We start from the raw sequence: 9845 nt of genomic DNA, 5'->3' as shown, positions 1-9845 counted from the left end.
CGTGCTAAAAAGTGATCAAATTCGAGTGGAGAGGTGAGTAGGTCGCGATGGAAGCTGCCGATGTATTGAGATACGGTGTAGGAGGTATCAAACGCGCACACAGGCGTCGCAGCTCTGAATACAGAACATTCTCCATATTTCCTGAATGTCTGTCCGTGTGCTTACACTACTGTGACAGTAAACAGAAAGAAGACGGGGAAGGATTCAACATCATACCTGGACGTTGGGGCAATGACGTGGGAGGCGCGAAGCACTCCGTGAGGAGTGGACGAGTGACGGGCACAGCGCGTGTCCTCTTGATGGGTTCTCTTAGTCTGCCTACCATTCAATAACCTCGACAACACTTGTGGAAAAAAATTTCGACCAGACGGACACCCGCTTCGTTTGATTTGTCTTCCTCTCCACTCATGTACGTATCCGCGCCGTTATCTTGATTTTAAAGGATGTTTGAGGACATCTTAACCTCTTAGCCTCGCGTATGTACTCCAAATTGTTGTGGTCTGTCCACACAATAAAAGGTTGTTTTGCCCCTTCTAGCCAGTGCCTCCACTCATCCAGCGCTACCTTCACGGCTAATAACTCTATTGCCTACATCATAGTTTCTTTCCGCAGCAGTCAACTTATGTGAAAGGTAGGCACATGGATGGAGCTTATTGTCTTTCTCTGCCCTCTGTGAGAGGACCGCCCCGATGCCCTCGTTGGAGGCATCCACCTCCACTGCCGTTGAGGATCCGGGATGGTAAGTATTGGAGCTGTTGTGAACACCTTTTTTAAAGCTTGGTCTGCCTGTGGGGTCGAAGCAAACTAAACAGAAGGAGAGGTGAGTACATGCATAGGCGCGGCAATAGAACTAAAATTCCTAACAAACTTCCTGTAGAAGTTTGCAAATTCAAGGAACTGTTGGACTTTTTTCCTGGAAGAGGGTGTGGGCCAATCAGCCACAGCACTCACTTTAGCAGGATCCATCATGATCTGGTCAGGACCCAGGATGAAACCCGAAATTAAGTGGAACTGACGTGGAACTCACATTTTTCAGCCTTTACATAAAGTTCATTGTCCAACGACGTTCTTAATACTTGGCAAACATGCGGAACGTGTGAATCCTCATCACAGGAAAAAAATCAAAATATCATCAAGATAGACAAAAACAAAATGATTCAAAAACTCCCTCAACACATCATTTATGAGCGCCTGAAAAACGGCAGGTGCGTTTGTTACACCAAAAGGCATTACCGGATTTCATAATGTCCGCTTGGAGTGTTGAAACCAGTCTTCCACTCGTCCCGCTCTCGTATCCTTACCAAGTGGTAAGCGTTACGCAGGTCAAGTTTTGAAAAAACTCTAGCACCTTAAGTTCAAACGCTGAGGCCATAAGCGGGAGGGGGTACCTGTTTTTGATGGTTATGTCGTTTAGGGGGCTGTAGTCGATACAGGGTCTCAGGGATCCATCTTTCTTCTCGACGAAGAAAAAACCAGCTCCGGCGGGAGATGACGAGGGAAGGATGAGGCCCGTTTTGAGAGAGCCGTCTATGTACTCCCTCATAGACTCTCTCTCTGGAGCAGATCAGCAGGGGACCCAGGCAGGAGATCGATGGCGCAGTCATAGATGCGATGAGGAGGAAGGGATGTGCTTTAGTCTTATTGAACACCTCCTTGAGATCTCGGTAGCAGCTGGGCACGTTCGAAAGGTCTGGGAAGTCTGAGTCTTGGTTCTTTTCATCTTCCCTGTCAGTGTCTATAATGGGCTCTCTAACAGTTTCAGCAGTTTTACCCCTGAAACACGAATGAGAGCAGTCGCTTCCCCACCCCAAAACTTTACCAGTCCGCCAATCAATGTGAGGGTTATGTTTACACAACCAGGGATAGCCCAGAATTACTGCATGTTGTGCAGAATCAAACAGATGGAAAGTCATATGCTCTGTGTGTTCATGATCAATAGTTATTTTAAGAGGCATGGTTCTATGAGTCACTTTGCACGTGAGAGTACCGTCAAGAGTGCTAGCTTAAAGTGTCTGAGTTAATGGCACCGAGGCAATTTTCAAACGTTTAGCTAACTCCCAGTCCATTAGATTAACGTCAGCCCCTGAATCTACTTACTAAGTACTAAGTACTTTCAAACCTATGCTGTGCTCATTATTACTAACCTCAACTTGGGTCATGGAACGTGAAGGGAAATCTGCGGTTGTCAGTCGGCTCACCAGCACCCTCCATTTTACTGGTGAGCCCCGTCTTTTAACGGGCAGGCTCCCAGGAAATGTCCCTGCTTCCCACAGTAGAAACATAAACGCTCCCGGAGACGCCACTGCTTTTCCTCGGGAGACAGCCTGGCCCTTCCGAGCTGCATGGGTTCCTCTTCTGTGTTCCACGAAGCAGGTTTCACGGTAGAGGAGGGATAGTGGGTCCGAAATCCGGGTCGTCGTGGAGATTCGTGCAGGAGGTAGCGCTTTCCTGGCTTTCTCCCTCCGTCGCTCTTGCAGCCGAGTGTCTGTGCGTATAGCTAAAGCGATCATACTGTGATACTGAAGATCAAGAGGAACAAGAAAATCCCGCACACAGTCACTGAGTCCGCTGAAAAACATGTCATATAGTGCGTCTTCATTCCATCCACTGTCCGTGGCCAAAGTGCGAAAATCAATGGCGTAGTCAGCCACACTCTGATTCTGCTGGGAGATCTGTGTCAGGGCTCTGGCAGCTTCTCTCCCCGGTGTGGTTCGGTCAAAGATTGTTCTTATAGTCTCAGTGAATAGTTGTAGTGATTTACACACCGGAGACTTCCGTGCCCACTCCGCCGTAGCCCAGGCTTCCGCTCTTCCCGTGAGGTGAGACACAATGAACGCCACCTTGGCTAGATCGCTGGGGAAAGCAGCAGGCTGGCAGGTAAAATGCAGGTCACACTGCGTTAGGAAAGGACTGCAATTACCAGACTCGCCTGAAAACTCCGCAGGAGGAGCAAGACGAATCATGTAAGTTGGCATGGGAAAGAAAATCATTATCTTTATTTGTTTAAAGCACGTTTAATTGTAATTGGTTATCACTTCCGGCAATTGTCACAGGGGTGTGGTTTATTGGTATTTAGGTCACCTGTTGGATGCCGCATTTGTGTTTGATGTAGAGGGTGAACTGCTCTGACACTTTCTGTTGACCGTGAGGTCCTGACTTGGATATTGTTTACTTTTGTTTCTTTATTAAACATTGTGAACTCTGACTACAGTACAGACTCTTACTCTCTTAAAGGGCAAAGTTGAGCCTCTCAGCGGCAGAACTCATTGGGAGTTTTACTCTATAATATTTACAAAAATGTACACAATAGGTGAATATTAATGTTATCTTAACTTCATAATTTGTGAGAACACTTGTAGGAACATTAATTATTCATATGGTTGGTTAGGCAAATAATTCAAATGTTATGATTTTGCATAGTATAGTTTGCAAAAAAGGTTTGTCAAAGTTTGATGAATGGATTTGATTTCTTCTTTAATCTTCTGTGTTATGTACTAAGACAACTTAGAATAACGTTCTTGCTGCATACAGCATGTTCATAAAAGATCAGAGGAATATCAATAGCTTTTACTGCTACATTTTTATCCCATGAATATTTAAACACCTGTACGCCAGTTTATCAGTAAACTTTGTTCTAGAAGTACATGTTGATAACCTCATTTTCTTTTTTGCACTGTTTTATCAAAAATGTTCTATTATTGTCATTTGTTTTTCATATGTAAACCAAAATTGTCTCTGTCAGATGTGTTGACAGCGTTTGTCAATCATGAGGACTCTGATTTGCGACATCCGTCAATCAAAACTCGATAAGGTTATTTTGTAGAATGCAAAAAGCCTCTACTACAAACCACTATGCCATAATCTCTATCAGATATGAAGCAATGATGCAGGAAGTGTCCTGGTTTGTTGTTATTTAGCTTTGTGTTGTATGAAGTTCCTGCAGGTCACAGTTGTTCCAACTGATAAACTAAACAATAGGGTTTTGAAATGTTTTTATTTACTAACAATAGAACTTCTGAATGCAAGTTCATAAATAGAACTTCAGAAGTTTTCTAAATGGTGTAACTTGGAAATAAACACATTTACAGTATGTGATGATGAGAGGTCAAACATTTCATTAAAAACATTTAAATTAAACACTTTAGTTGCATCTTAACGAAAAACAATCAGATCAGTTGAAATCCCTTAAACACTTGTCCGCATATAGACATAGAGGGTTGTATGTGAGTAACTGCTAACAGCGCAATTAAGGGTGATGACATTGTTCAACAGACGAGGTGAAAGCAGCCCATTAGATGTCAGTCTGACTTTTGCCTCCTCCTCGCAGTGCCCTGATAGGGCTCTTTTCTGTGCAGACCTTGTTTTGGAGTAATGCCACAGATGGTGATGAGCCTGTGTAATCCCTGTAGATTTCCACGGTTTATAAACAGCAAGACAAGCAGCAGGTCCCTCCGATCTGAACAAACACTTCTAAATCAGGGCTGTTTATCATGCCTGTTTGGGGTGGAGGTTGTAATTATTGCAAACAAGAGCAAACATGCAAAGAGAAATGGATTTCACAGATCTAATTGATTGGGGGAAAGAGCAGCCGGTTTAGATGCTTGTAGCCCACCCCCCTGCGCGCCTCAGTGCTGCATTAGTCTATTAGATTTGTTGTAGTTTATAGCATCTAAAGTATTTATCATATCAATTGAGATGTTTTCAAAGCAATACAGGGTGCATTTAATTTCCTAGGGCTGAATTTGAGAACCTTAAGCACAGTTGGAAATGGCTCATTGCTATGTACTGCACAGAAAACAACAGATTTCTGGCTCATAATAGCAGAGACCATGAATCTAACCCGGCATACACAGACGGGTAGAGTATATGGAGATATCTGACAAGTTCCTCTGCTAAATGAAATGCTGTGCACGCTGAAAGCAACATCAGTGTTTTCTCTCTGTCTTGCAAAAGAATCACTGCATTTTGATGTATTGCCTCACCCCTGCACAAGAACACATTCTTTTTGTCAGGTGAATTTCTTCCCAATTTTCCCAGCAACAATTGGAACATAGGGAAATGTGTTTGATCCGTGACATGTTGACATTTCATTTGGAAAAATCAACCAAAATCGGCCAAAAGAAAAGCAGCATGAAATGTGTCAAATGCAACTGAGCTTTACAGGAATGGTTTTGGAATATCTATCAAGTAAATGAGATATATCAGAGCGCCACACAAATCACAGGAGAACTAATCAAGTTTTGTTTCCCTTGCACTGTCAGTGAGAGGTAATACCCAGGGGAAATTATTATTATCTGCAAGGCTAGTTGTGTTTTCTGGTGCTTTAATGTGAAACATTTAACTGTACGAAAATACAAATTGGAAAATCTGTTTTGATCGACAGTATGTGACATTAGGAATCCCTTCATTGGCCGTGTATAGCACTAAAATGCAGGTTTTATGGTGTGCTTTTGTAGTTGTGCTGACCTTGTTTTACATGTACAGTCAGCGACTACAGAGTCATCTAAAATTAGCAGCCCAGTTTGAGAAACAGCAGGTAGTGCACCCTACTAATAGACTCTAGAGGTGAATTAGCCATTAGCTGAAAAAGGCTTTTTCACCTCTAAAGCAGATGTTTTTGTGAGGGTGAATAAACTAAATGGAACACTGAGAGAAGCGCTTAGAGAGGAAAATGTGTTGATTGGACCAGACTGAATGAATAACGGTGTAGTAAAGCCTCTGTTCAATATTTAACATTTGAGTAAATGTAATGTATATGCCCAGATGTGTTAAAGGGATATTTAAGGCGATATAAAAGAGATGAAGTTAGACTTAAAATTGTAAGTCAAGGTGATTTTCTTTCTTTTGATAATTCTCAGTGGGCTTTTTGCCTGGCAGGAAGCCACCCTGTCATCTCTGGCATTGCTGGCCTGCATGGCCCCTTTCTTTAGTCCAAAGAGGACATATTAAAATACTCTCTTTAAAGAAGAGGTGCAAATACATCCTAATGCTGCTGCCATGAGAGCTTTCATGTGTTAAAAAACTGAGCCATAGTTGGCACAAAGCAACAGAACCTGATCACCCGCTGTGGTGTGACATCTAAAAGTTTGGAGTGCACTTCAAATTCTGGATGAATGTAAAAATCCGACCATCAGCAGGCTGGTATTATGTACTCTATTAATTTGTCTTCGGGGTAGTTTGCTTGACCAAAAACATCATTATACAACTGAGCCTGAGTGCATGTTTCCTATGTACCATCATTTATTTATATCAGTTTATTTTACTTTGATGTGAGCAAAGCTTGTAATTGCGTATACCTCAGTCATCATGTTTCCTTGATGAACATTTCATCTGTGTATGAATTATGCATTAGTTATGCATAATGCACTGATGGAATCCAACTTTTTCTACAAAACAAAACTTATGAAAGTTCATTTGTTTTCAATTGAACTTGTTTGTTACTTCCATATGTGTGATGCTTGTATTTAGCAAACTTACTGAAAGCCTTTTTCATACATCATGATCATATTTGCAAACAACTCTCATTTGAATGCAGAACAAGCAGACCTTTCTGGAAAACGTGTTGACCGCAGTGCATTGCTGCGCCCACATCACTCTGTTTGGGTTGAGATGTTTTACAGCAGTCTTTCACTGGTTTGCAAGTGTGTTAGTCATTCCTTCTGAAAGCCTTAGGCAAGCAGTAGAGTTCTTAATACACAGGAGCGGATACTGGCTCCAGTAGAAAATGTGTGGAGGCCTGTAAAAAAACAGGTACAGTAATGTGCTGTGGGAGAAAAAAAGGTTGTGTTTTAAATTAGACAACATGCAATCTTCTTTGGCACACACAAGAGGAATATTGTGCCTGCAGAGAGAGAAATGTGTTCTCAGCAGTCTACATGGTGCTGAGTTGACACGCATCAGAACTTGGTAATGGCTTCTAGCCAAATTATGATAAACCTGATAAAAAGGGCTTACGTAGAGCTACATTTTGGGTAGAATTTGGTTTTAACAATAGGCTCTACAGAAAGTAGCACTTATCACTGGCACCAATATTTATTTCCCCCGTATTAAACCGCTCAGTAGTACGATAAAATTGTTTTTTAAAAGGGAAGGCAAAGGAAAATGCTGATCCAGTTTTCTTACTTTGTTACAAATTGATATTTCAGTCTATACAGTCCATACAGTCTTTTCCAGGGACAATTAGTTAATTATTGCATGTTACATGGTAAATGCAATAATTAATAATAATAATAATAATAATAATAATTAATTACATTTATTTAGCACTTTTCCAAGTGTTCAAAATGCTTACATTTGTTATTCATTATAATTGTTTATTTACTTTTTCATGAAAATCGTATCACGATTATATTTGTCATGCTTAACATTATTTCCAATAGTAAAATAATATAATTTTGAAAATATGATTCATACATCTTACTCATTAAAGGGTTGTTTTTCTATTATTGCTTTAAAAGCTTATAAATGGTCCTTTTAGATGTATGGTCCAAACAATGTTTAATCATTATTCATGTTCAAGAAAATGAGTTTTCATTTTTACATTACAGTGCCAGATGCCAATTTCTGAACAGTTCAAGATGTGTGACTTAAATCACATACTGCAAATACCAATGCCATACTGTCATACTTATCAATACTTCTGTTTTGCAGCTCTATTACACTTCAGAGATGTGTGTGTGTGCGTTTGAGAGAGTGTGTGTGAAAGACAGAAGGATGACAGCAACAGAGAGGGAAGGAGAGAGGGAGAATATGATATCAATTCTGAGATTGACTCAGTAGGGAGAGGAAGTAGAGGTAGAAGCTGGCACGCTCAGAAGATTGGCAGCAGGGAACAGATGGTCAGGAGGAGAAAGGAAACATGACCAGGATGTGTAGTTATGCAAAGATAAGCAAAGGAGGTGCCGAGAGTGCTGATGAGCTATGAGACGCTGGCATCATAATTCTGTGTATAACACAGCCATCCAAGTATCAAAACTTTTGCTAGAACTTGCCCTGTCAGACTGCTAAAGAAGTCGTGCAAAGCTTCTCAATGGTGTTACCCATCACTTCTCATTTGGTGTATGATGAATAAAGCTGATAGACACCAGATGTTCTGATTTTCTTTTTGTGATTGATGGATGGATGGAGCTCTTTAGTTTTCATATATTTGCAAGTAGTGCATCATTATATTTGACAGATTTAACTAACATCAGTAACATTAAGGTTTGTGTTATAACTGCTAAATGTTGTGCTAATTTCCTTTCTTTGAAGAATGCAAGGCATTGAAGTGGAATTTTATTTTCTTCAGAAATCATAAGAATCATGATGTCAGAGCTTGAATCTTCAATTTAAAATATGAAATGGCTCTATGGTAATGAGACATTTCTTGTCAGGGAAGAAAAATGACAAAAATGGCAGCAACACGTAACGAAACTGAGACTGGGGTCTTAAAAATCTCATAGTTAATCTTTCCCAAGTCAAAGTGATTCTGGCCCCAATAACCAATTGAGAAATCCACCACGGGCAGCTAAATCCTGAAATCAGCCCATTTTCCATGCAGTGGTCTGTGTGAACACCAGCTGCTGCAGGCTATCGTGGACGTGAGCCCTAACACAAAGCACTCTACTCTGCATAACCAGGGCACCGGGGTTTGTTTGTATCAGCAAGGCGTGAGCGGTGGAGTGAGGAGCGCTTGAATATGCCTCCGTACGGGTCCCAGGGGGCCGGTGTGTGCCCTTGAAGAAATGCCCAGTTTGTAAAGTCAAGACAAAAGGCCAGCATTATTGAATTATTACAGCTCCAAGCTCTTGGAAGTGTGCACTAAGGATATAATTACCATGCACTTCGCCTGGCACAACGATGACTCATCTTTTAATAGTAGTAGGAAATAGGGTGGGGGGTTCTGTTTTGTGTCAGTGTTTATTTAAATTTTCATTTGCAATTAATGAGCCATACTTAGGTTCTGCCCGTAGTTCTGTGATGTGAGTAATACAGCAGTGCACTGTGGTTCTGTGCTGGGGAAACTTGTAAGCACTTCTACATTAAATGGTGCTGAAATGTTTTACTCGAGCGCAGAACACCCTCACAACCAGAGCTGTAATATATGGAAGATTACTTGAAAACTGAGGGCATAATAGGGCTGCTAGGGATTATTGTGCAAATATTTATACACCAGTATGGTCCAAGAAAAAATCGCAACTTTCATTATATATTAAAATACCGTTTGAGGTTCCATTTTCAAAAGTGATATTTAGCAGCAGAGCATTCTGTTATTGTTTGAGTAGAGGACATGGTTGTCCTGTGGGTCTGTTTCCACTGACTAAATTATCCAGATAACTTTCAGACTAAAACCCAGAACAGGTGCTTTTATGGTAGTCCAGATGCCAGAGAGTGATCATGTTTAGGCCTTAGTTTATGATCTGATTTGGGAGTCGTCCTCCTCAAAATGTATTGCGCTACAGATTAGATAATTACTAATTAGTTATTTAGCTATAATGTTTTAAACTTATGGAAACACCTACAGCGGAGGATAACAACAGCTACTTTGTAATGTAATCAATTACAAGAGTTCTCCTAGACCCATTAGGAACCTAAGATCCCCCGTGTTAAGTTGTTATTCAGTCACATCATATAGAAAAAGAACATTGTTTTTTCATTTTTGTACCTATTATCCATAATAGGATTCAATCTTTAAAGGTAATTTGGGATATCCAAAACTAATATAATGCTTAATAATAATAATAATAATAATAATAATGCATTTTATTTATATAGCGCTTTTCACAACTCAAAGACGCTTTACAGTATGAGGGAGGGTAGACAAACAAGGACAGGCAAATAAGTAAGTATAGTAAAAATAAAAAGGC

Source organism: Notothenia coriiceps, unplaced genomic scaffold, assembly GCF_000735185.1.
Source record: "Notothenia coriiceps isolate Sejong01 unplaced genomic scaffold, NC01 NC01_scaffold00036395, whole genome shotgun sequence".
Classification (NCBI taxonomy): Eukaryota; Metazoa; Chordata; class Actinopteri; order Perciformes; family Nototheniidae; genus Notothenia; species Notothenia coriiceps.
The sequence above is the reverse complement of the archived record's forward strand: the minus strand, read 5'-3'. Positions refer to the sequence as shown.